Source organism: Prionailurus viverrinus, chromosome A3 (assembly GCF_022837055.1).
Source record: "Prionailurus viverrinus isolate Anna chromosome A3, UM_Priviv_1.0, whole genome shotgun sequence".
Taxonomy (NCBI): Eukaryota; Metazoa; Chordata; class Mammalia; order Carnivora; family Felidae; genus Prionailurus; species Prionailurus viverrinus.
In genome coordinates, this window is record NC_062563.1 from 9,575,165 (window position 1) to 9,602,136 (window position 26,972).

The following is a 26,972-nucleotide window of genomic DNA, read 5'->3' on the forward strand; positions in this document are numbered from 1 at the left end:
GACTCGGCTTCCTCTTTGGGCATCCAATTTGATTCTCTTCCAAACGTGGACCAGTTTGGGTTGTATCATCATGCTGCAGTTGGGGTTTTTTTTTGGGGGGGGAATGGGGGCGGGAGGGGTTCTTGAGGCGATGTCCAAGGGTATGCTTTCTCAATAGCTCACCAGATCTATAGTCTCCTCAAAGGATCTTCTCTTAACTGCACCCCCTCCCACCCACCCCCCCGCTCCCATTTTCCCGGTGGCTTTAGCTAACTCTGCCCGCGAGGCAACTCTACACAGAACACGTATCTGTTGGATGTACTTCCAGACCTGAAAATGCCACTCAGAAACCTCAGCGTCCCTTTTCCTTGCCCTCCCCGACTATTTTATATATATAAAACCTTGTTAAATCTCACCAGCACATTAAATTAATGTTTGCTACCATGAAGCTCAAGTACTCAGCTCACAATTATAGGTTGTTTGCAATTGAACTTGGGCAATTCCACTGCAATCCGCAGATTCAAGGCGCTGGGCAAAAGTCAGGCTACCTGAGCCGCCTAGATGGGATTAAGCACACTGCTTTATCAAGTGATGTGTTGCAATATTATTAATTTAAACCTTAACACCTCATTGTTGTGATCCAAGCTGCATGATGTAATGCAATATGACAGCCATTAAATTAATAGAAAATAGAATTCATCTCTCAAAATTTCACACAAAATAAAGGCACAGAGACAGACAAAAATAAAGGAAGAAAGACAGACAGATAAATACCTTTAATGTATATATTTTTTTCTGTTTCCAACTGAGTCTGCCTCTATCTGGCAGTGTTAGGAGGACCACAGAGCATCAGCCGTTTGCACAGAGATCCCCGCCATCTTATTTATTCCCCTGGGAGGCAAAGCAGTGAATATATTCCTATTTTGTTCCTTTTCTTTCCAAGAGTGGACCGCACAGACATAATATGCTGTAGGTGAGAGGGCACGCATCACCGTTTACGCGTGACACAGTAATAGGAAATTTCCGGCCCCTCTTAGCTTGAGGAGGACCTCCCGCAAAGACCCTACAGCTCCTTCAGGTAGTAGCCACCTACTTGATTTATAATCCTACAGCGGCGGAAGAGGTTAGCTGAGTAATTTGAATCACTAGATTTTGCTAATGAACTCGGGCCAGAGAGAGAAAGCACTTTACGTGGCAAAGGCTCCATTTCACCTTCCTGACGCTCCACATACTTTATCTCCAAATTTTTACATTATTTATACAGAAAGGGAAATGGTTCTCTCAGAGGAGAATGAGTGGGCAAAGCATCTCTGCTGATAGAGTATCTTCTACGATTCACGGCCGCGAGGACGCCCTGTCTCCGTGCGACCAAAATTGGGCTGCCGGATTTAGCGAAGAGACACACAGAAGGCCCAGTTCAATCTGACGGTTTGGTAAACAACAAACAAGGCGCTATTTTGGACGCACTTCTATGGAAAGTCGCTTGCTGCCTCTCTGCAATTCAACTTGAACGGCGCATCCCGCGTGTTAGCTGGGAGTCTGAACTGAAAGGAGGTGTATTTGCCCCAGCGAGGGCATTGCGTGAACGTCAGGAGAGAATGCCCTGCAGAGCTTGGGAAAACTGAACGTATGGAGCAGGCTTCTGGCGTCTGTGGTTCTCAGTGGAGCATTTTTATTTAGCAGATTACTATAGGCTTCACTGAGCTTTGAAATAAACTCTTGGTCACTTTTTTCCCACATGGATAAACAAGCTTTAAGTGATGTCGCCTTCATATTAACCTCAAAGAGACTTTCCTACCGTTGCATTTTGTATAAAGGAAATACATAGTGGTTCGCACACCTGGGAGTTCCTGGGACCTTCCTTCCCACCAACACCACCGGGTATCTTCATTTATCTCCATAGACCACAGTTTCAAAAGCACTGACCTTGTACATAGCCACAAGAATGGAACGCAAGTATTCAGATATCTGTACAGAGAGCTGTACGCGTATATGATACAGTCAAACAATATAGGTACCTTCCTGTCCCCAGCCGCACTATTCGTCACAACCAAAAGGTAGAAACCACCAAAGGGGTCATCAGCTGACGAATGGACAACTAAATTGTGGTCTTTACTTACAACTGAATAGCATCCAACCATTAAAAGGAATGAAGTGCTGATACATGTTATAACGTTGGCTGAGCACTGAAAACATTATGCTAGGTGTTAAGCCAGACATCAAAGGTCACACATATCGTAGGATTTATATGAAACATCCAGAACAGGTAACCCTGTGGAAACACACGCAGACTAGTTGTCGCCAAGAGCCGGGAAGGAGGTATGGGGGACAGGGAGAAGGGGCACGGGGTACTGCTAACCTGGGGCACAGGTTTCCTTTCAGGGTGATAAAAATGTTTTAGGATTAAATGTGCTGGTTCGACAACACTGTCACTGTATTCAATGCCACTAAATTGAACAAACTGAGGGTTGTCGGAGGGGTGTCGAGTGGGAGGATGGGCCAAATGGGGGGTGGGCACGGAGGAGGGCACTTGTTGGGATGAGCACCGGGTGTTGGATGGAAGTGATGAATCACTAAATTCTACTCCTGAAACCGATATCGCACTGGATGTTAACTAACTCGGATTTAATGAAAATTTAAACATTTTTAAAACATAAAAAATAAAATGCTTGGTTTTATATTACAGGAATGCCGTCTCGATGAAAAGAAACAACTAATCAAAAAATCATTGACTAACAAGAAAATGGGATTTTCTATTTCTGCCTTTTGAACTTCTTACCAGCTACAAAACAAAAAACAAAAACCTTCTCATTTTCCATAAAACTTATTACATGGAAGACATTTCCACACAAGGTATTAACTAAACTAATATGAATTGAGCCCCTCGTAAAAGGGTTACTGGTAGGAGCACCTGGGTGACTCAGTCAGACGTCCAACTCTTGATTTCAGCTCTGTGCATCATCTCACGGTTCGTGAGTTTGAGCCCTGCGGTCGGGCTTTGTGCTGATGGTGCAGAGCCTGCTTCGGATTCTCTCTCTCCCTCTCTCTCTGACCCTTGTACTCTCTCTCTCTCTCAAAATAAATAAATAAACTTGGGGCGCCTGGGTGGCGCAGTCGGTTAAGCGTCCGACTTCAGCCAGGTCACGATCTCGCGGTCCGTGAGTTCAAGCCCCGCGTCGGGCTCTGGGCTGACGGCTCGGAGCCTGGAGCCTGTTTCCGATTCTGTGTCTCCCTCTCTCTCTGCCCCTTCCCCGTTCATGCTGTGTCTCTCTCTATCCCAAAAATAAATAAATGTTGAAAAAAAAATTTAAAAATAAAGAAATAAAGAAATAAACTTAAAACAAAACAGGTGCTCCATTCTGGGCCTGCTTACTGAGCTGAGCCCTGCTCACCACCCGGGCAGGACACCTACCTGCAGTCCCTTTCGTCACTGTCACACACAGCACCTTTTGCCTATGACAGGCCACGTGCTGTATGGTACTGGGACTGTAATGAATCTCAAGTAATCGTGGGGACAGGATAAATCTCAAGGGGCTTAGAAAACAGCATAACATAGTAACTCAATACACATGCTTCGAGAGCCAGACTCATCGGGTCCCTCATCAGCTGTGTGACGTCAGGCAATTCCTGAACCCCTGTGACCTCAGTTCTCTTATTTGTAAAACAGGGGGAGATAAGAACATCTACCTCCCAGAGCTGGTAAGGGTGGGGGTGGGGGAGCCGAATCAGTTTAAAGCGTTCCAAACAGTGCCTGGCACTCAGCCAGAATGGCGAAAATTACCAACCGGCGCTACTAAATCCCGGTGAGGTTACACAACCAGGATTTTCACGCATTCCTGACGGCTGTGTCACACGCACTCTGTCACCGCTGTGGAAAACCATTTAGCGCTTTCTTAGGAACTAAATCCACCTACTCTATGATTCGGCAATTCCACTCCTAGGTCTTCGCCCAAAAGAAATGAAAACCCATGTTTATAAAAAGATTTGTACAAGAATGTTCACTGCAGCTTATTCATACTGAAAAAAGAAAAACAACACAGAGACAACTCAAGTGTCCATCAGCAGAAGACTGGACACACAGGGTCTGTGGTCGTATAATGGAATAATACTTAGCACTAAAAAGGAATGAGCTAGCGATACACCAAGGAACACAGCGTATTTCCAGACCGTTATGTTCAATGAAAGAATCCAGTCCTGAAGAGGACATATGCTACATGATTCCATTTTTGTGAACTTCAAAAAAACAGTCACGGGGCATCCGGGTGTCTCAGTCAGTTAAGCATCCGACTCTTGATTTCAGCTTAGGTCATAATCTCACAGTTCGTGAGTTCAAGCCCCGCATCGGGCTCTGTACTAATAGGAGCCTGCTTGGGATTCTCTCTCTCCCTCTCTCTCTCTCTCTCTCTCTCTCTCAGAAATAAATAAAAGCAAAAAGAGACAGCCAAACTAGTCTATGGGGATAGAAATCAGAGTAGTCTTTGCCACTGCACGGCAGAACATGAGGGAATTTTCTAGGGGGATGGTAGTATGTGGTAGGAGGTAGAAAATGTTTTCTGTAAAGGGCCAGAGAGTAAATGTTTTAGCCTTTGAGGTCTACATACAGTCTTTATTGCATATTCTTCTTCTTTTTAAAATAATCCTTTAAAAATGTAAAAATCCTGGGGCGCCTGGGTGGCGCAGTCGGTGAAGCGTCCGACTTCAGCCAGGTCACGATCTCGCGCTCCGTGAGTTCGAGCCCCGCGTCAGGCTCTGGGCTGATGGCTCGGAGCCTGGAGCCTGTTTCCGATTCTGTGTCTCCCTCTCTCTCTGCCCCTCCCCCGTTCATGCTCTGTCTCTCTCTGTCCCGAATAAATAAATAAACATTGAAAAAAAAATTAAAAAAAACATGTAAAAATCCCTTCTTAACTGAGAGGCCACACAAAAACACTCCACCGGCTAGATTTGGCCGCGGGATTGCAGTTTGCTAAATTCTGGTCTATTCGGGGTGTTTGTTACGCGGACGTACACATCTGTCAGGCCCACTGAGCGGTACAGTTAAGACCTATGCGTTTTCCTATATGTATTCAGTAAAACAGAGAGCAGTGTCCAGAAGTTGAGCTAACATTCACACATTGGCTAATATTATTTCAGCTTCACGTTAAACGATACACTTACTTGTTTTTAATTAGAACAAGAAAACATCGTTCTTCCACTCTGTAAAATCAATTCGAGCAATATATTTAAGGCATCCGTTGTGATTCCCTCAACTGCCTAGACACACGGATCTATCCCCTTCCTACAAAGAGAATTTTATTTATAAGGGCAGTACCTTAAGCCTAGGAACATTCCCACGCAGAGGATATGGTCTCGCATCTCTAAGGGGTCTTTGAACCCTTGTCAGGGAAACGGGCATCTGTCATGGACCAAACTGTCTGTCCCACCTGATGCCTACTTGAGAACCACCTCTCCTTCCACAGGACAGCTTCCTACCCAGTTAGAGTCCTTACCAGTGTCACGGCTGAGGACAGAACGCTTCTGAAGAATTCCCTGTAGTTAAGATCTCCCAGGTAACAATTTGAAGCATTTCCAAAGGCTAAGACACTACCTTGAGAGTATTTTCTATACATTCACACGTTGCTTTTCGCTCCTTGCTGAAGAATGCTCTCTATGGGATCCGCCATTCCAAACTGCTGAGCCAAGCAGGATTAGCGACTGTCACAAAGCAAGTTCCATGTGGAGTGGAGAGTCCTCATCTGTTTCCAGCAGCCGAAGCTCTGGTATTGGTGGCAGCGAGAAATAAAAAAGCACTTTGCCAGATGAAGCGTAAGAGGACACTGGAGCGTGGCCCCACAAAATAAATTATTGCACTTCTTCTTAAAATTCCTATCAGAACCAAAGTTGAACTTGGTGGGGGGAGGGGGTGGGCTACCGTTAACAATTGGGATGAAGAAGAAATAAACTCCTTCATTAATGTAGTTTAATTAAATAATGTTTAAGCATTTGTTATGATAAATACTAATCATCTTTTTATTTTTTTAATACTAATCATCTTTTATTTATTTTTTATTTTTTTTAATACTAATCATCTTTTAACATCGCCACGTGCGATTTGAAGAAAGAGGGGCTGACTGCTGTCCTCGGGGAGCCCACAGTGCTGTGCACAGATGAGGTGGGCACTCTCACCACCATCGTCCCGTCTGTCACCATCTTGGTGATAAATATTATTTATTTATTATTACATGAAATACTATTTACTTATGCTTGGCCTTGCACTAAGCCCTTGAGACACGCTGACCCATTTAACCCTCTCCATAAATAACCCTGGGAAATAGATCCCATTAGTACACCCATTCTATAGATGCACAACTGAGGCTGCTCAGAAAATAAATAGCTTGGGGCACCTGGGTGGCCCTGTCAGTTAAGCGGCCGACTTCGGCCCAGGTCATGATCTCACAGTTCGTGAGTTTGAGCTCCACGTCAGGCTCTATGCTGACAGCTCAGAGCCTGGAGCCTGCTTTGGATTCTGTGTCTCCCTCTCTCTCTGCCCCTCTCCTGCTTGTGCATGCCCTCTCCCTCTCTCTCTCTCTCTCTCTCTCTCTCTCTCTCTCTCTCTCTGTCAAAAACAAATTAACATTAAAAAAATTAAAAATAAAAAGAAGGTAAGGAACCTGGCCAACCTCTGACCCCAGACAGCGATAGAACTCGCCTCAGAACCCAGTTCCAAGACTCCAAACTCTATGCTCTTAACGCATGTCTCTTTCCTGCATCCCCAAAGACAACTGAAAACATAAGCAATGATGGACCAGGAAGTAGTCTCTAAAAGTTCAGAGAAGCATCCAAGAGGACCAAGCACTAGAATGGAAAAACTGTGTGAAGTCAGACTTTGGTTTCACTTGGAAATAGGAGTCATTCCTGAGCAGGCAAAAGTGGGTGAGGCTGGCGTTTCATCAGGAGACCCCCACTTCGCTGGGATAGACTCCTGGAAATGTCAATTAAAAAAACATTAAACTCTCACAAGGGAACTTCAGTCCAATTAAAACAGCTTCAATTCATTTGCTGTCAAGTATTATCTTTTTACAGATACCACGATCTGTTCAAATTGATCAGAACATGATGAATATTTCAAGAAATCACTCTTCCCCGCGGTGGGAACAGCGATATATCATAGAACTTTGGTCAACGACTCATACCACCGTACGGGAAGGGGGCACTATGATTTTGCCTGGTACATGGAGGCGGGGTACTGTGTCTCAGACACAGGGTGCTGCATCTTTTATGTGCACGGAGACTGACGGGGAGAGAGAGGGGCAGCAGCAATGAGGAAATGATTCCAAAGGAATAGATCCACTCTAGAAACATCGAACTGGCAACTGCTCGGCAACTGAGGACTGGGTAACCTTCCTGAGCTGCTGTAAGGCATGTCGTTGGCAAACGAGCTGAGTGCTGGGGCAAGACCCTGCCGGCCCCACCGCTGGGAAGACCGTGGTGGCCGAGGGGCGTCTCCACGGCCTTCCCTGGAGAGGGGGACTCTGGTGAGCGGGAGGAGGAGCGGTTCTCCTTGGCCTCTGTTACTATGGCAACCTTCCCCTTTGTTTCCCTGGATCCAGAGCTGCTGCCTCATTTAGAGACTGGCATCAGGTGAGGCAGCTGCGTGATGGCATTAGGAAAATGAGGAAGTGGAAAAACAGCGCCGCTTGAGCAAACGCACACGCACACATCCTGGCACCGGGAAGGCATGGTCAGGACGAGTTTCCAGACCTCTTGCCACTTTCTTTTGAGCCAATCAGCAGCATATGATTGCAATTGCTGCTGAAGGATATGCTCGGGGAATTTTCGCTTTATTCTGGCTGTCATTTGGACGGTTGCCTTGGACGCGTTCTTCTGTTGCCCACGATACTTTGCTCTTCCCTACCCCATGGAGGGGTGTCAGTGTCAAGGTCACATCCCCTAACAGGCTTTCCCTGAGCACGCCCCACCCTCTGCCGATGTTCTCTCTCGGCATCCCGAGCCGTGAGCACGGTTCACAAGCCTTTCACTGATGCTCTGTGCTCATCAGTTTTTGCTCTGTCTCCTCGGCTAGATTACAAGCTCCGCGAGGGCAAGGAGGCCGCCATTCTTGCACAAAGTGCCGTCAGACGAAATGCGCCGGGCAAGTGGCCGTGAATGAATATTTGTGAAATAAATGAAGCATCCGCTAACTCCGAAAATGTGATTTCGGATGCTGACATACTAAGAGCTGCGGTAGTGACTTGGAGGCTCTCCATTTGTTTTTCTCTTCAACGAACAATCAACCAGAATCATATTAAGACCAAAGACCATGACCCGAGTTGCGAATCTATTTACTCTCACTGCTGTGTCTGCCTTCACTGCAGAATTTCCCCGTGTCTTCAGGCAGCCTGGTTATATATGCACAATGGAATAGTGTAGGGGATGAGAGAATGTAAATTCAAGGGATGGGGGCAGAATGCCTATCAGGTCTTTCTCCACTGGCTTGTGGCCACAAGAAAGGCAGCATCTCGGGACAGAAGCATTCAGAATGCTCAAAGGGTGAGTCCAAGGAAGAAATCTGCACCGTAGGGAGAGAGAGAAGAGAGAAGGGGGGCATAGGTGAGACAGAGAACAAAACAAGTTCTGCAAATGCACCGCATCCTTCCCCGATGCACTCACTCTTAGGACCCCCATGGGACCAGTGGCCTTTGCCGTCTCCCTGTATAAAAAGTTGATGATGAAACCTATTGGTTGCGGGATGAGTGGGGGCGTGGCATTCCTCCACTCCATAATGCAATATCGTTCCCAATTTATAATGCACATGAATGAGAAATTGGATGAGTTTTACCAAAAAAAAAGTATATTTCAGTCAACTTTGATGAAACTTACTCTTTCCAAAATAGTGAAGCATTCCGTGAAATAAAACGATTCGGGAAGAATGCATGATAGTTCATACATATGCAAAATCAGCAGCACCAAACAAACAGAAACCAAATTAAACAAACAACTAACAAAAGCTAGATGAAAGTATCTGTCAGCTCCACAGCAGTGACGTAAAGTTAAGGGATGAACTTCATAGAGAAGCAGAGTATCCTACCTCCCTATGTCTAAAGAATAATTCCTGAAAGGTAGAGGCCATGAGCCATTCGATTCCTGCTAATTTGTCGGTGATTATACTAATGACAAAACCAAAATTATTTCAACGAGTGGAAGACAGGTCTGCCTTACCTGAGAACCCAAAAATGATCTCAAGTAAGATTCTCTACCTCACTGGCTAATGCAGCCAAGGGTCTACACTGTTCCTCTTTGCAACAGTTTGGGCTCAAAGGTCTGAGATGAGTGTGATTAGCCAAGTCTAGGTTTTGAGCCAACATTACTAGGTCTTTGTCCTTGCTCCTGGCCCACAGCTGTTAAATCCTTGGAATTTCATAAGTGATAAGAGTAGTTATAAAGGTGAAAGAGAATCTTTTGTTATTCATAACAAGCCCCTTCCAACCACACCTGAGTTTATGTTGATGAGGTGACTTTTGGAAAACCCTTAAGGATGGGGGCACCAGTTGCTAGGGAGAACCAGCCCTAGTTTAGAGGGTTGAAACTTTTTGTCCCATCCTCCAACCTTCAGGGGAGGGGAGAGGGGCTGGAGATTGAGTTCAATCTCAATGATTTAATCAATGTCACATACATAATGAAGCCTCCACAAAAACCCTAACTGAAGGTTGGGAAACATGGAGATGCTGGGAAGGTCGAGTGCCCGGAGAAGGCATGGAATCTCCGTCCTCCTTCCCCCACACCTGCCCAATGCATGGCTTCCATTTGGCTATTCCTGTGTTATATTACTTTATTTCACCAAAATCCTGTTCTTTGGGGACAGCTGTCTTCACCCTACAAATGGATCGTACTCAATTCATATGGTGGCAGCGGGGCGGGAGGTGGGGGGTACAGTTCTCTTTGTTTCAAAGATGGGTGGCCCAGGTCACAGTAAATAGAATTTTCTTCCCCTCTGGCCACAAAGAATATTTTTCAATAGGCACAAGACCCAAGCTGAGTTCTCCTTGAGACTTTTGGCTAGCAAAAGAGACTTCAATCAAAATAATCTGTAGGGTCCAAATCCAGGAATTAATAAAAATGCTATTAATAAATAAGTCATCAAACCTATAGAGCTGTGGTTTTCAACCAGGCATATCTGGGCAGTTTTTGTTGTTTTAAGCACACACCTGGTCTACTCCAAACAAATCAAATGAATCAGTAACTCAAGAAGAGTCGGATGTATCTCTCTAATTAAGAACCGGTTTTATAGAAATACTAGGTTCTTGTGAGCAATTAAAGTTTTTACATTTTAGGGGCGCCTGGGTGGCGCAGTCGGTGAAGCGTCCGACTTCAGCCAGGTCACGATCTCGCGGTCCGTGAGTTCAAGCCCCGCGTCAGGCTCTGGGCTGATGGCTCAGAGCCTGGAGCCTGTTTCCGATTCTGTGTCTCCCTCTCTCTCTGCCCCTCCCCCATTCATGCTCTGTCTCTCTCTGTCCCAAAAATAAATAAACGTTGAAAGTTTTTACATTTTATACAGATCCCCAACAATGAATATGTAGAATAAAATGTCAGAATATTCATTTAAGCGTAAATTGCTTAAAAGATATTTGCTAGAGTAAAACTTTATATCACAGAGCTGTTGGTTAGAGGAGCAGGTTAAAGTTAAGAATGCAGGAAAAACTGGGGCGCCTGGGGGGCTCAGTCGGTGAAGCGTCCGACTTCGGCTCAGGTCATGATCTCGCGGTTTGTGAGTTCGAGCCCCACGTCGGGCTCTGTGCTGACAGCTCAGAGCCTGGAGCCTGCTTCGGATTCTGTCTCCCTCTCTCTCTGCGCCTCCCCAGCTCACACTCTGTCTGTCTACCTCTCTCTCAAAAATGAATGTTGAAAAAAAGAGAGAAAGAGAGAACATCTTTTCCTTGAGCTCTGACAAAAATCCTTGTGAGAACTCTTACTGGCCAAACCTGGATCATGTGTCCATCTCTAAAACAATCACTGTGGCCAGAGAATGGAATATTCTGACCAGTTTGTGCAGGATATTCACTTCTGGAGGTTTTGGTGCAGGGGTCAAGGTTGGATGAATGGTATAAACTCTACCCAAACCAGATGGGATGGGTTCTCCACTGGACAGAGGGATTCTATTGTCAAAAGGGAAAGAATATTGAGCAGGTAAAACAAAACAGCTGTCTACTCAAACTCAAGTGTGTAATATCCAAAGGGGTTTGTACAAGAGTAAGTGTTATTTAGAATACACTATTGGGGCGCCTGGGTGGCTTAGTGTCTGACTTAGGCTCAGGTCATGAGCTCGCAGTTTGAGTTCGGGTCCCATGTCAAGCTCTGTGCTGACAGCTCAGAGCCTGGAGCCTGCTTCCGATTCTGTGTCTCCCTCTCTCTCTGCTCCTCCCCTGTTCACGCTCTGTCTGTCAGTAATAAATAAAAAACGTTAAAAAAAAAAGAGAATGTAGGAAATAGCCATATTAGCCAGGATTCTTTTGGTTGTAAATGGCAGAAAACCCAAATCAAAAGACTGAGTTAAAAAGGGGAGGACTGATTGGCTCATATAGTTGGGAAGTCCAGGGGCAGAGTTAATTTTGGGTACAGCTGGTCCAGAAGTTCAAATGATGGTATCTGGGCTCCCTCTTTTTCTCCACTTTAGCCCTACTTAGTTTTGCTTGGATGGTAGAGGAGATGACCCCCCACCCCTTCCTCCCCAGGATCCCTGGCTTGAAGCTCAGAGACCCCCATGGAAAGCAGACTTCTTCTCTTCAGTGTCTACTTGCCATTTCCAGAAAAGACTCTCAGCGGCTCAACTAGTTAACATGATGCCTGGACAAGCAGAGTGATGCAGATAATGAGTCCCCTATTATGAGAGGCCCAATCTGGGTCCCATGTCACAGAGTGGACAATCATAATTAAAGGCTTAGAGGAATACCTAGCATGAGGAAAGAGAGGCCAACCCTACTCCCAGCCTAACCATGCAATGGGATGGTAGGAAAATGAAAGTCAACACATGACTGCCACACTCATTCCTAGACTGAGCTCACATTGTTGACATCCCCTCATTCTCCATTATGACCTACCAATGACTTTCCAAATGTCTGAAGTCAATAAAAAATAAATGAATACAATACTTAGCAACAATAACAAAATCTTACTATTGTTCAAGTGCAAATCAACGAGCATGCTGCTGGCTTAGAGGGCTGTCTAGGAGAGCTCAGATCCACAAGAACCCTTCCTCAATTAGAAGCGAGTCTTGGAGCATCTGGGTGGCTCAGTCACTTAAACGTCTAACTCTTGATTTTGGCTCAGGTCATGACCTCAGTTCATGAGTTTGAGCCCCCATCAGGCTCTGTGCTGACAGTCCAGAACCTGCTCGGGATTCTCTCTCTCCCTCCCTGTCTCTCTCTCTCTCCCTCTCTCTCTCGCTCTGCCTCCCCTACTCATGCACACTCTATCAAAATAAGTAAATAAACATTAGAAAAAATATTTTTATTTTTTTTAACGTTTATTTATTTTTGAGACAGAGAGAGACAGAGCATGAACAGGGGAGGGTCAGAGAGAGAGAGGGAGACACAGAATCTGAAACAGGCTCCAGGCTCCGAGCTGTCAGCACAGAGCCCGACGCGGGGCTCGAACTCACGAACCGCGAGATCATGACTTGAGCCGAAGTTGGACGCTTAACCGACTGAGCCACCCAGGCACCCCAGGAAAAAATATTTTTTAAAAAGGAAGTGAGTCTTAGAGGGCAGCAAAATTCTCTCCTTCCATTCTAGTGAAGCTACTTTTCTTAATGGTGAACCGAATCAAAGAAAAGGGAGACATCTCACTATATCTCAAGTGATTTCTGCCAAATCCAAAACTCTTCAGTGACACATAGAAGAAGAGTCCGGTAAACCCGCTCTGAAAAAAATGTCAAATGCTGGTTTCTAAACCAGCTCACACATGGCAATAACATAATTAGTACAAATAGCTACATTTCCATGAAGATTTCCAGTCAAGGAGCTTCGCAAATTAATTCCACTGGAATGATACCCCTTCAAACAACTCCACCTGTCTTCCATAATCACTACACATACACGGGAAGTCTAACTGGAAAACCACACAATAAGAGTTCCGGATGTACCAGGATTAGGAATAAAGAATACGTCTGAGGGGCACCTGGGTGGCCCGGTCGGTTAAGTGTCTGACTTCGGCTCAGGTCGTGATCTCACAGTTTGTGAGTTTGAGCCTTGCATCGGGCTCTGTGCTGACCGCTCAGAGCCTGGAGCCTGCTTCAGATTCTGGTCTCTCCCTCTCTCCCCCTTCCCGGCTCACACTCTGTCCCTGTCTCTGTTTTTCTCTCTCTCAAAAATACATTAAAAAAAAAAAAAAAAAAAAAAAGAATATGTCTGAAACTGTGGGAAGAATTTTAATATCTCAAACTGTCAGAAAACAGAACCATTTCATCTGATAGGCTATGTTAGGACCTACGGTTGAACATAAGGACAGAAGGACAGAAGGCTGACCTGGTATGCAGACAACAATGAAATGGAACTCTTTAGGGGCAGTGGCTCGGTTGGTTAAGCGTCTGACTTTGGCTCAGGTCATGATCCCAGGGTTTGTGAGTTTGAGCCCTGCATCGGGCTCTCAGTGCAAAGTCTGCTTCAGATTCTCTCCCCTTCTCTCTCTGCCCTTCCCCTGCTCGTGCCCACTCTTTCTCTCTGTCTCTCTCTCTCTCTCTCTCTGTCTCTCAAAAATAAACAAACATTAAAAAAAATTAAAAGAAATGGAACTCTTTAGTAAGTGAGCCAACCAGAACTCACACCCTTTATATGAATAAAGTTCCATGAGCTATGGAGCTTTAAATTTCCATGGGCTATAATATTTGCATGAAATCCATGAAACAATGTGTTATGGATTGAAGCTTTCAAATCTGATTCAATCTGATCTGAGGGAAATCTGAATTAAAGGTTTGAACCAAACCGTAAGGCAAACCCCAAATTAATTCAGGGTATGTTAATGCCAACATTTTGTTTTACAAATAAACCAAAGTTCTTAATTTTTAAAAATTAAGTTACTTTCAAAGAAAGTATGGATTCGCTTTGTAATTCACAACAAGAGAGTACAGTAGCACAACCACCACTTAACAGAGACATTTGGTTGATTTATTCAGCAGGTATTTATTGAACACCTAATATGTACTAGCCTTTCTGTGCTCAGGAGATAGTGACGACCTCAGTAGATTACACCACTGGCCTCAGGAATCCCAAATTCTAACGGAGGGAAACATAAAAATCTGGAAAATAAATAAACGCACACAAAAACTTCAGACTTTAGTTTCTCTGAAAGCAGGGGTTGGCAAACAATGGCCCGCAGACTGTTCCGGTAAGTAAAGTTTTATTAGAACACGGTTTATGCATCATCTGTGCTGCTTTTGTGCCACCGTGGAGTGCTGACTAGTTAAGACATACACTGTGTGCTCCACAAAGCCTAAAATATTTGCTGTGTGACCTGTTACAGAAAAAGTTGGCCAGCTCTGTAAAGAAACAGAAAGGGTGCCCTGTAAGGTGACCGGGATGGAACGCGAGCATAAGGTCTGGAAAGGACTCACCGAGGCAGTGGCATCTGAGTCGAGAGCTGAGGAATGGGAAGAAAACAGGGTTTTAGGCAAACAGAACAGTATGGAGGTGTGGTGGGTGTTCTTGTTTTATTTTTAGTGAAGTATTTTGCCTTAAAGGTGATGAACATGTCACCGGACGGTAGCATTAAGAAAACCTCAAATGGTAAAATAAACAAACCCAACACTTTCCACTGGTGCCTTGTGCAAGGTGATAAAAGCATTTTCAAGTTGTCTCTGGATTTGCATTCAAAAGAGGGAAGGGGTCCACAGGGTTCAACAAGCACCTCTGGGAAGAAGGAACTCATTGGTGCCCTCGCCATAACTGCCTCGCCTTGATTTCTGTGGATGAAGGGTCGAGCCTAAACGCATTTCTTCACAAAGTCTTTCTCCTTGCTCGGCCTTGTCTCCAACTGTGATTTCCCTCACCTCCACGTCTTTGTGCTGATAGGACACATCTGCTTAGAACATTGCTGGGCATAGCTTTTCCCAGAAAAGGTATTCCGATATCATCTGGGGAGAAGCAGAGAGTCGAGACCAGTGACTCGGAGCGAGTAAGATAATGAGGGAATCCAGACGTCTACGCGAAAGCTCTTGTTTATTTCCACCCACACGTAAGTGGCCCTTGTCGTGGGAGCATCGGATGCCTTGCTGGCCAGAGATGACTGTTCTCCTTCCGTGATGCTCCACGTCTCCAGGTGGGGCCCTTCTCCGTAAGGTTAAAAAAACCCCGCTTTACCTTTTGTGTGGTATCTTACACCAACGTCTCTTTGAGTCTCAATTCTCACATTATAGTGGAAACTGTTTCAGATGAAAATCCGTACTCGGCAAGCGTGTCCTTGCCTCTGTTAGAAACCTCATGCTCCATTTTCATGATACTTGCTTTTCTCCCGATGGCCTTGCTGGCCTTCTTTGTAACTTCACTTTGTATTCCTTTCTGTTCAATACTTTTCAAAGTACTGAGAGTTTAAAGAGGTACAATAAATCCCAGATCAGTTTTTAATGACCACGGTAAGCCTGCTTGTAATATGTCAGTAAGCTGAACCTAAGAGCCAATGGGGAATAGGCTATTTCTGCCTTAGTAATTGCCTCCACAGAAAGATTTATAATGTCATTATCTGAATCTACAAGAAATAACTCATAGAGCTGAAATACCCTAAAAAAATATTACAATTCTCTTAAAATCTAGTCATTCATAAATGCTAAATCATAAAACTTTTTTCAAGATGTTTTATGTTAAAAGTAAAACCCAGTAAAAATATAAATGCTCGTTTCTTAATCAGATTCCTCATTCTTTATGTATCTGTTTGGAGCTTTGCAGTTTTCTGGGCTATATTTACAAACCTAACATTTGGCCGCCAGAATCTCCAACCACTACGAGAAGCCATGGTGTCTGAAAAGGCATTTCTCGTCACCTTTTTATCTCTGTGTGATAGCAAGGAGGAAGGAGGAAGAGGGTTAGTTAGTGCGGCAATAAAATTAATTTCAGCAATAAAAGTCACCTTTTCCCCTAATTTCCCCATGAAAAAAACCCACACTAAACTTCCTGCCAAATGCACCCCAGAGCTGTGTTAAGCCGTTTCTGCAGCTTTCCTTCCGCGACCTCCTCAACGTTTCCAAATCAAAACAAGATCAGTCATTTCTTTCAAATAGCAGGAAACATCCTCCCCAATTTGTCCAGAGTTTAATAAAAAGCTGGTAGCCACATTTCCTCGTCTCCCTATGCCATAAAATAGAGCAACATTTATACTAATTTCTGCAGTGCAAAATGTTCTTTGCAGGAGAGGATCTATTACGGTTTTAAAAGGACACTTAAGGTGTTTTTCATAATTTGGAAAATCATATTTTCTCCCTTTAAATACAGTAATTTGGCGCAAACATGAACAGTGAATCAGGCTTTTTTCAGAAATTCCTTCTTTCCTCCCGTTGCCTACTCAAGATTGGGATTTTATTCACATGTTTAATATCTAGAATTGCAGCTAGGCCTTTGAGGGGGGTGGGGATGGAGAGAGAGGGTTATTCACAAGCACACGGGGAAAAAAAAAAACCTTACATCTTTTCTTTGCCATTCTTGTTGCTGCCCCTTGGAGCTGACCACCATTATGCCATTCCTTGATTATTATTTCCAATTCAACATCTCCGTAAATGGGAAATCAAGCGTCTCGAGGTATCTTTTTTTTTTAATTTTTTTTATGTTTATTTATTTTTGAGAGAGAGAGAGAGAGAGAGAGAGAGAGAGAGAGAGAGAGAGAGACAGAGTGTGAGCGGGGGAGGAGCAGGGAGACAGGGAGACGCAGAATCCGAAGCAGGCTCCAGGCTCCGAGCTGTCAGCACAGAGCCCGACGCGGGGCTCGAACCCACGAACCGCGAGATCCTGACCTGAGCCAAAGTCAGACACTTAACCGACTGAGCCACCCAGGTGCCCCTCTCGAGGTACCTTGATTCAACATATCCCAAATTGAACTAACCTTCTTTCCAGGAAAGTGCCAATCTTAGCCAATGACACTACCTGTCCATCTGTTTCCTAGGAACCATAAACTGAGGCCGAAAGACCAGACCTCTGGTCTTCTATCTCTCACCTCACGCATCCAGATAATTATGGAGAAAATGCCTACCTCCAAATATCTCCCAAATATGAGGATTTTCTTCTACCACCACTACCTTACTAATTTCTCACCTGGGCAACTGCAGCTACCCGCCAACTCATCACCCTGCACGTCACTCCCTTTGGTGTCCACAAGCCACACAAAGGCCAAAGAGGTCTGCGGAAAACTCAGATCTGATCACAAGCCTCTTCAATGGCTTTTTAATACTCTGGGTAAAATCTAAAGTTCCTTTCATGGCTTCCTTCAGAACTTGGTGACCGATGGCCTCTATGACTTCATGACATTGCTTTCTCCACCCTGGAACCCTGCCAGAAGCTGGAATCCTGGCCACTTTTTGGTTCTTGGGGTACATCCATGACGTCTTATCCTGCTGCCCCACACATGCTATTCCTTTTGCCTGGAGTAGCCTTCTCTTAGCCCACCTCCTTCCTCACCAAACTGCTCAGAATGTGGTCCTCAGAGAAGTCTTCCACACTCCATGGTCTAGAAGAGCTTCCCTTGTTGTACATTGTCTTAGCCACCTGCGTCTTTTCTCCTATAGCATTCACCGCATTTGACGTCATTTGCTAAACGATGGCCCCCTTACCTGGAGGCGCCATGGTGGCAGGGAATATCTCTTTTCTTTTTTTTTTTTTTTTTAATTTTTTTTTTCAACGTTTATTTATTTTTGGGACAGAGAGAGACAGAGCATGAACGGGCGAGGGGCAGAGAGAACGGGAGACACAGAATCGGAAACAGGCTCCAGGCTCCGAGCCATCAGCCCAGAGCCCGACGCGGGGCTCGAACTCAAGGACCGCGAGATCGTGACCTGGCTGAAGTCGGACGCTTAACCGACTGCGCCACCCAGGCGCCCCTCTTTTCTTTAGCACTGTATCCTCAGCCACTAGCAAAGAATACCTTGATAAATATGGGATGGATGAATTAATGTTATTCCATAATTCATCTTTCTATGTTGATCTCTACCCCGTCCATTCATCCCCTCAACAAATATTTATTGTAACTTACTTATGCCACGCACCATACTAAGCATTAGGATGAGCGCGTAATATACTAGGATAATCAAGACAGAGTTCCTAGTGGAGAAGCAAATTAATTAATTGACTAATTAAATTACATAGTATACATATTACATAAACAATATTTATAAATATATATATAATATATATGGTAATATTAGACAGTATTGAGAGCTGTGAAAAATATACCAGAATCAAACCACAACACTTCAAGGAGGGTAAATGTGGAGAAGGAATTGGCCACAGACAAATCCAGAGGAGGGAAGGTCCAAGCCAGAGGCTTAGCAAGTAGAGGGTTCCTTGGTAGAAATAAGATTTATGGGATCAAGCAGGACAGTGTGGCTGGGACATTGTAATCTGGGGGCACAGATGCCTAAAATGAGGTGGGGCCAGATCACACAAGACCATGGAAGCTGCGGTGTGGAATGTGGATTTTATTTAAGTGTCACCGGAAACCATCTGGCAGAAGGAAGGAATGACAGGGTTGGATTTTTGTTTCAGAAGAATAAGTCTGTTTCTGCTTTTTGGAATGGGGATTAGATGGGGGCCATGAGTGAAAGCGAAGGTAGTCAAGAAATGGTTTTAATTTGGATGCAAGCTTCAAGACTTCCCATTGTCTATGGGATAAAGCTCCAATTCCATCACGATGGAACGAGATTTTAGGTTCCCTGAGGCCTGGCCCCTGCTACCCCTGTAGGCTTACCTCTACCCACTCCTTGGTGGCCCCTGCACTGTCGCTGGTCAGCACACGGCACCTTGAACCCACCTTCATATTTTCCCTTTAGCATTTGACATATACCGACTTTTCTTTTTCTAATTTCCCCATAGCATGTGTTTTCTCCCTCAAACCTCATCTTCTACCCGGAGACATCAAAACGCTCTTGAAGACCAGAGCAAATTTTCTTCTTCCTGAACAATGGGCCATATCTTTAAAAAAAAAAAATGTATATATACTGCTTGCCACTTCTTGGATTATTGCTTTCCAGTATGGTTTACCTCTTGTTTAGTTATCTCACCTTCCCTGTGGGTGCCTATATCCCATTTCCTCAAGCACAGTGCAAAACCCCCAAGGGCAAAGACTTTCCTTATGTTTCTGCAGAAACCTCCCCACAATGGCTGCCATGGCGCCATACCCACAACATGGCACTCTCTGCTGATCTGCTGTGGAGGCAGCGCTAAATGCACTTGTAAGAACTGAGGGAAACATCAAGTTGCCTCATGACTAGGTAAGTAAAGGAGCTGGAAGTTGCAGAGATACACTTCAACAACAACAACAACAACAACTCTGCTTTTTAACAGCTTCTTTCCTGGAAGCCTCTTTCCTATAAAAACCGCCAGCTTTGAGTAGAAAATCGGATATGGAATATGAAAGAAGCTTGATGCGCTGTTGATCATTAGCTCTGAAATTCTAATCTGGCTTGAGATCAGAGATTTGGAACTAAGCCCCACGGAAGGAGCAGCTCAGAGAAGCCCACTAAGGAAAGGTTGCCATGGCCCTGGATAAATTCGGTGCTCACACGATGTGAGATTTGAGGGTGGACTGTGGAGAACAGAACTGAGGCCAGAGGAAGGTAAACCCTGGTGAAAAGAGAGCCATCAACATAGCCCGGCTGTGCTGCATGTCAGAACCGTGAATTAGGTTTGGGGAGAACTGGCCTCTGGCTTCTCATTTCTTGCCATGTGTCTTCACCTACTCAAGCGGGCATTTCACTGACAGGTTAAGACATTTAACACAAAATAACAGAAGGACAAAGGAGCATGGCTGACTGAATCACAGCAGTGGTATTTCTGTTCTCCAAAGGTAGTTGCCTGCGTTTGCCATGCTGAAAGTCTGTAAATGGGACCCTGGAAACTCATGGGGAGGAAGGATGAGAGAGATCTAATCAACTGTATGCAGAACAAGGAACTGGTGGCTACTGGGAAAATCTCACTTATTTTCCAAGACTTTTTTCTTTTTTTTTTTATTTTTTAACGTTTATTTTTGAGAGAGACAGAGCGTGAGTGGGGAGAGGCAGAGAGAGCGGGGGACACAGCATCCAAAGCAGGCTCCAGGCTCTGAGCTGGCAGCACAGAGCCCGATGCGGGGCTCAAACCCACAAACTGTGAGATCATGACCTGAGCTGACGTTGGATGCTTAACCGACTGAGCCACCCAGGTGCCCCCCAAGACTTTTTCTAAGAGAAAGAAGAAGGTAATTCAGGAAACATGGATGGAAGGAGGTAGTCACAAACCGCTCCCCTGGGATTAAGAAAGCTAGAAACCCTGGTGACATCCTCTAAATCTAGAGACTTAGAAGACTCTATTAATTGTGCAAACTCCAGAACAATTCACTTGATCTTGACACTATCAACATTGGGGGCTGGGTTATCCTACATCGGGGGGGCTATCTTGTGCAACATAGGATGTAGGCATCCCTGGTCTCCACTCACTAGAGGCTTGGAGCCCATCCCCAACCAGCTGTGACCAAAAATCTCTCCAGACATTGCAAAGTGCGCCCTGGAGGGGAGGGAGGTGCAAAATCACCTCCAGTTAAAAATCCCTGAGCTACCGTCAGACAGACTTGGGTTTCAGTTTCAAATTTGCCATTTCCGCATCTGTAAGATGGGAATAAATATCAGCCGCCTTAAAAGGCTGTGGGGAATAGTTAATGGATGAGATATGTAAACCATGAGCACAGTCAGGCACGTAGTAAGTGCTCGACAAATATCAGCCATCGCTATTCGTGTTACTATTATTTATTGGTCGTGGCCCAGGAAGAGAATTCCACACTCTTAACGTTAGTTTTGGCTCCTTTAAGCGATGGAAAGAAAAGGGAATTGTTTTTCATGTGATATTACTTCTCATGCCTGCTAATGAAGAATCATATATATCTCGCCATGTAATTTCTCACAGGTGAGCTCAAGGCCCCTGAATTCTCTTAATCTCACACCACAAATAACTTGGGCATCAAGGAAATCTTCCAGTATTTGCCATCAAGGAAAGAAAGAAAGGGTTCATTTTTTTTTTTCTCATTCAAGTCAATTTCCAAAATGAAACGGTAGACGAAAGTCACGCACACCAATTACCTAATTGTGAAACTGATCTTCACTTAAAGCATCCCTGTTTTTGACATAAATAGTCGTGAAGTGGTAAGTTTTCAGCATGATTGTTAGGCTGATTGCTGAGTGCCAGATATCAGAGGCTAAAGAGGTTTTAGCCTGGAGAATTACTCTAGCATCTTTCGGTTGAGGGAGAATCACTTTCAGTAAATTAAAATAAGCTACGTCCTCTACGTCGGCCCTAGTAACGTCCCACTTGGGTGTGAGAATTTGTGGTCTCGTGGAGGACCAGAAATGGGGGACGAGATGTGGTACAGAGAAGAATCATTCGTTCTTTAGTTCTCCCGGGATTGATTGTGTTTTGTTTTGTTTTTAAACTGAGAAGAGATATGAGTAGAAGAGTAGGAAAGGGTCTCTAACTTTGTAAACAAAGCTTTCTCTTGTATGTGACCTTCACAGTTAAGCCGGAGAACAAATGGTAAAATGATGCAGGTAAGCTGTGTTTCCATGGAAAACAACTAGATGTACGGAAATTCTACAATGCTTACCAAAAATAATGTATCTGCTCATCAACGCTGTTCATTGGATTGGTAGACTTGTTCTGCAAAGGACCAGACAGTAAATATTTTAGATGTTGGGGGCATATACAGTCTCTGTTGCAACTGCCAAATTCTGCTATTACAGCACAAAAGCAGCTATAAAAAAATATGTAAACCATTGTATACAAAAATGTATATAAAATATGTAAAGTGAGGTTGTGTTCCAATAAAACTTTATTTACAGAAACAGGCAGCAGGCTGCATGTGGCCCACAGGCCCTTGTTTGCTGACCCCTGCTGAAGGTAAAGCTCCAGAGAATGGCCAACCCCAATGCCACTGGCCTTTGTTATTATATCTGTCCCTTCAGTGCATTTATGACCCTCTCTGTGCAAATACCCTCAGGGAAATGATAAATACACGGCAGCCTTTTCATTTTTGTGTGACTGGACAGAATGATCGAGAAGGCTGCTCATTTTAACAGAATTATTCCAATGTCTTTGCAGACTAAATAAGCCTAGTATGGAACAGCACATTTAATTTAAGTTTTCCCCTCCAAAAATAAAAAGCAGTCATGTTAAGAAATCCCATCACTCAACACTGAGAGGAAGCTCCTTCAAGTCTTCAGAGCTAAGGTAATTACTGGCAAAGAACCCCTGATGAGAGATCCTTGAGAAATGGAAAATGTACCCAAAGAACTAATAAAACCCCCGTCAATTGCTGTTAGATACCTCTAAATAGAATGCAGGGAGGAGATAAGGGTTACAGGGTTATAGGGTTGCAGGCATCCAGCTCAAACAGAAAGTCAGAGGGAAGGACTTCAAGAGAGTGTTGTGGACAAAGAGCTGGGGGCACAGGAGGGAATTTGCAATTTCCCCCAGGATACAGGCCTAGAATACAGTTCATAGCCCCAGTGTATGTCGGTTACTGGTACGGGTCAAGAGAGTAGGGGAGCAAGAAAGGGGGAAAATGCCATCATCTTGGAATGAGCTATATATGTGGAAATAGTTGACAATTTAAAACAGTGTATGGGAAGGAAGGAAGGAAGGAAGGAAGGAAGGAAGGAAGGAAAGGAGGAAAGAAAGAAGGAAGGCAGAGAAAGAGGAAAGAGGGAAGGAAGGAAAGAAGGAAGGAAGGCAGGCAGAGAAAGACAGGAAAGAGGGAAGGAGGGAGGAAAGAAAACAGAGACCAGCAGATGAGCAGCCCATGAAATCAGAACATAAACGGAGAAAAAGTGAACCTAATTAATATGGAAGAATACCGGAAGTCTCCGGGCCCCTGTCCATAAAAGGAAGTAGTTGGGTGCAGGGCTAAATTCACCCTCCAGTAGGAGACCCAGACAGCACCTCTGTGTGTGGCAGAAATGGGACAATGAGTGATGAGCAGGTCACACACCTGCTACATCAGAAGGGAAACCCTCTAGGTGACATCACGGAGCCTCCTGACCGTCAGAGAAGATAGGAGATTCCCAGATTTTCTCTCAGGAGCATCTCTAGGTGGATCTGTGAGTTTGTCTTTTTTTTCTTTTATTTTTTTTAATGTTTATTTATTTTTGAGAGAGAGAGAGACAGAGTGTGAGTTGGGGAGTGACAGAGAGAGAGGGAGACGCAGAATCCGAAGCAGGCTCCAGGCTCTGAGCTGTCAGCACAGAGCCCGACGCGGGGCTCGACCCCACGATCCGTGAGATCATGACCTGAGCTGAAGTCGGACGCTTAACCGACTGAGCCACCCAGGGACCCCCCGCCTTTTTTTTTTTTAAAGTGAGTTTTTATACATAGCCTTTATTCTGACTCGAGACTGTGAAACCCAGAAACCACTGAAGTTCTCAAGAAAGTGTCTGTGGTGGAGGGTGAGATTGTTCACCGGGTACCGGCGTGATCCTTGACACACCCCAGCCTCTTCTGCAGTTAGCTTGGGGCCATGGGACTGCGCTAAGGCCAGTGGATTCTCCTGAAAAGGATGGAACCTGCGTTGAGGTCTGGCACTTTAAAATGAACCATCTGCCCTCTACTGCTCTCTCTTTCCTTGCAATGGTGCCCTCAGAGGATGTGTGTTCCAGATGCATAGCTGAAACGTGGAAGCAGCCCAGACCTTGAATCGATATTTGGGCAACAGCCATGTAGGCGACTCACTCAACCCCCAACAGACTGTGACATGAGAAAGGTACCTTTTTTGTTATTAAGCCACTGAATTTTCAAGGTTACTTGTCACCTTAGCATTGGCAGGCATGGCCCTGATGTCATCCCACTTTGACTAATCGATTGGGACCCAGATGTAGATGATGACAGAAAGCCCAACTCAGAATGGCTTGAGTCAAAAAAGAATTCAGGCACACCTGACCCAGAGCTTAAACAATGTAAATAAGAATCACATTCGCCCCAACTCTCGGCTCACCTTTTGGGGTCAGAAGCCTTTGGCTCTCCCCGGCACCTTCAGATCCAATCTCCCCATGGAAAAATCTAGAAGAGTAAAGAGTCTCTTTTCTTGTGATAACCCACAATGACCTCAGGATTTACTGTGATTGGGCCAGCTCAGCTCGCCCTGGACTTGAACTCACCCTTGTGGCTATGAGAATGCAATGTCACAGTCAGCTTAGGCCTGGTGCATATGCTCTGCTCCTGGAATGAGGGAATAGCCTGTACCAGGAGGGGAGAGTTTCCCCAAATGTAACACCCCTGTTGCCAGGAGAAAAGGGAAGGAGATATGGAGAGTAAAAATGCAGTCTCCAGTGACCTGAAGAGGGAGGTAGTTGTCACGACTTTTGTATTCAGCGGGAGCCCAAAAGTGCCATTCTCTAACCCCCGTGAGAACATTTAGCTCTCTAAATTTGAAGATTGGGGGATTCCAGTGGCTAGATGATGTTATTTTTAAGGTTATATTAAAAATGTCCCACAGTATCGGATGCCTGGGTGGCTCAGCCGGTTAAGTGTCCAACTCTTGATTTCGGCTCAGGTCCCGATCTCACGGTTCATGAGGTCGAGCCCCCTCATCAGGCACTTACAATGTGGAGCCTGCTTGGGATTCTCTCTCTCCCTCTCTCTGCCCCACCCCTGCTCATGCTTTCTCTCTCTCTCTCAAAAGAATAAATTTAACACTTTTTTAAATTAAAAATGTGCACAGCATGACTCACAGGAGCAATGCTATTGTATACCTCAACACTCCTGTTTATCCAAGCATGCCAGCTGATACTCACATCCTCAGTTCTTTAAAACTGCTAGGAACGGGTAGTTGAAGGGGGTGCTGGGGTGGCTCAGTCGGTTAAGCGTCTGACTCTTGATTTCGGCTCAGGTCATGATCGCAAGGTTTGCGAATTCAAGCCCCACATCGGTAATCCCATGCCTGGGATTCTCTGTCTCCCTCTCTGCCTCTCTCTCTCGCAAACATAAGTAAACATTAAAAAACCCACAAAGAGTAGTTGAGAAACACAGGCTGTGATTCAGAGAGATTTTTCTACATCTTAATTCTACCTTTACTGGGCTTTACCTATATGATCTTGGGCACTCTATCAAAATCTCAGAGCCTTCCCTGTCGAGTGGACAGAAGAATGTCTATCGTGCATGGATACAATAAGGATTTAGAATAATGTGTGCAAAGAGCCTGGCAAGGGGCCTGATAAGGTCCCTGCATGAGCAGGGGTGCGGCAGAGACACTGATAAGGTAGTCGATAAAAATGAGTTTTCTTCATGTCTTAGCATTACCATTACTCTACTTCCATGGGGTCTTGTATGCTATAAACTCTCAGTCAATGAACCAGGTGTTCTGTGAGTTACTGTTAGTTCTATAAATGTTTGCATTTAGAGAAAACAATTAGTAAACAGATAGAAGAAAACACAAGGAAGGAAGGGAGGGTGCCAAGAAGGGAGAACAGGGAAGAGGAAAGAAAGTGAATAGGGTTCATTCATTCAATAAACATTCTTGAAGGACTACAATGTGCTAGTCGTCATGAAAGCTATACATCGATAACATAGACTTAATCCCTCCCTCCCTGGGGTCTACAGTCTAGCGAGGAAAAAGAGATCATCAGCAATTATACATCAAAAGAACAGGGTGCGTATGCATTGAAAAAAGTAAATATTAAGGCGACCAAAAGGATGCAGGATTAGGTAACAGTCGATATGCTTGAGTTCGAATGGTCAAGGAAACTCCTCGAAACAGGTGAAATGAAGCCAAGATCTGAAGATTCAAATTGTAGCGGTTATTATTAGTACTGCTGACACCATTGTTCACTAAACCAAGGGTAAAATCATAGGCCCCTGATTCAAAAATATTTGTAAACCTCAATGATATTATTCTGAATTTGGAAACCTCCATGATATTATTCTGAATTAAAATTCAGCTCAGTAATATTTACGCATTCAGCAAGCATTCACCGTGCACCAGTGTGAATAGATTCAGCCACCCGATGGCTGCAACCAACATGAAACAATTCTTATCAACCTCCACAGAAGAACGAATACATGTGCAAACAGTGCAAATCTCTTTATATCTCTGTTACCACCCTCTAAGTTTGTTTCAACCAGATTTCCTTGTTAACATGAAAGTCATTCCTGTCCATCAATAAATGATCATGGAATGATGCCTTTATTTATTTTGTGCATTTTCTGATTCCCTCTGCTAGAATATAAGCTCTCAAAGGGCAATGTGATTTTCCGCATGTCTCCCTACTACATCCCCTGAACCTAGGGAGGCACTTGACACGCGCTAGGCACTCAATAAATTGCTGTTGAGTGAATGAATCAATGCACAGATAACTGTGTTTGCATTTCCCCAAATATATTTGCATTACAACTTGTAATTTCACACTGGGCTTAGTCAATGTTTTTTAACACACTGACACTTACAATCAAGACTCAGAGTCTTACTTATGCTAACAAATGCTGATTCTTCCTAATATACAGTATTGCTTTTCCCAGCTCTGAATATTAGCTTCTCATTCAATCATTATGACAGATATTTCTGAATAAATAAATAGGGTCCCATGTGTAGCGGCGTCTATTGTAAAACTGATCACTTTGATTCTATTTCGTTAGGGGCTGGATACAGGATTAGAAACCTTCTGGGAAATAAAGAGCCATCACGAAAGCATACAAATAATTGTGGGAGTGGAACCACACTCTGACAATGGACATGGGTCTCCCCAGCGCGAAAGCCCTGAAAGGGTCAGAAAAGGAGGGGGTCAGGAGTAGAAAGTGTGCTCAGGACACTTGAGT

At 44.5% G+C, this 26,972-nt stretch overlaps 1 long non-coding RNA gene across 1 annotated transcript in view; it reads right to left on the reverse strand.

The window, feature by feature from the left end:
• The window catches only part of LOC125163084 (uncharacterized), a 36,882-nt gene extending 19,526 nt beyond the window's left edge, over positions 1-17,356 (reverse strand). Inside the window, exon 1 of the long non-coding RNA XR_007151270.1 lies at positions 17,244-17,356. This is a non-coding gene — a long non-coding RNA (uncharacterized LOC125163084). The remainder of the gene's footprint in view (positions 1-17,243) is intronic.
• Positions 17,357-26,972: the final 9,616 nt, after the last annotated feature.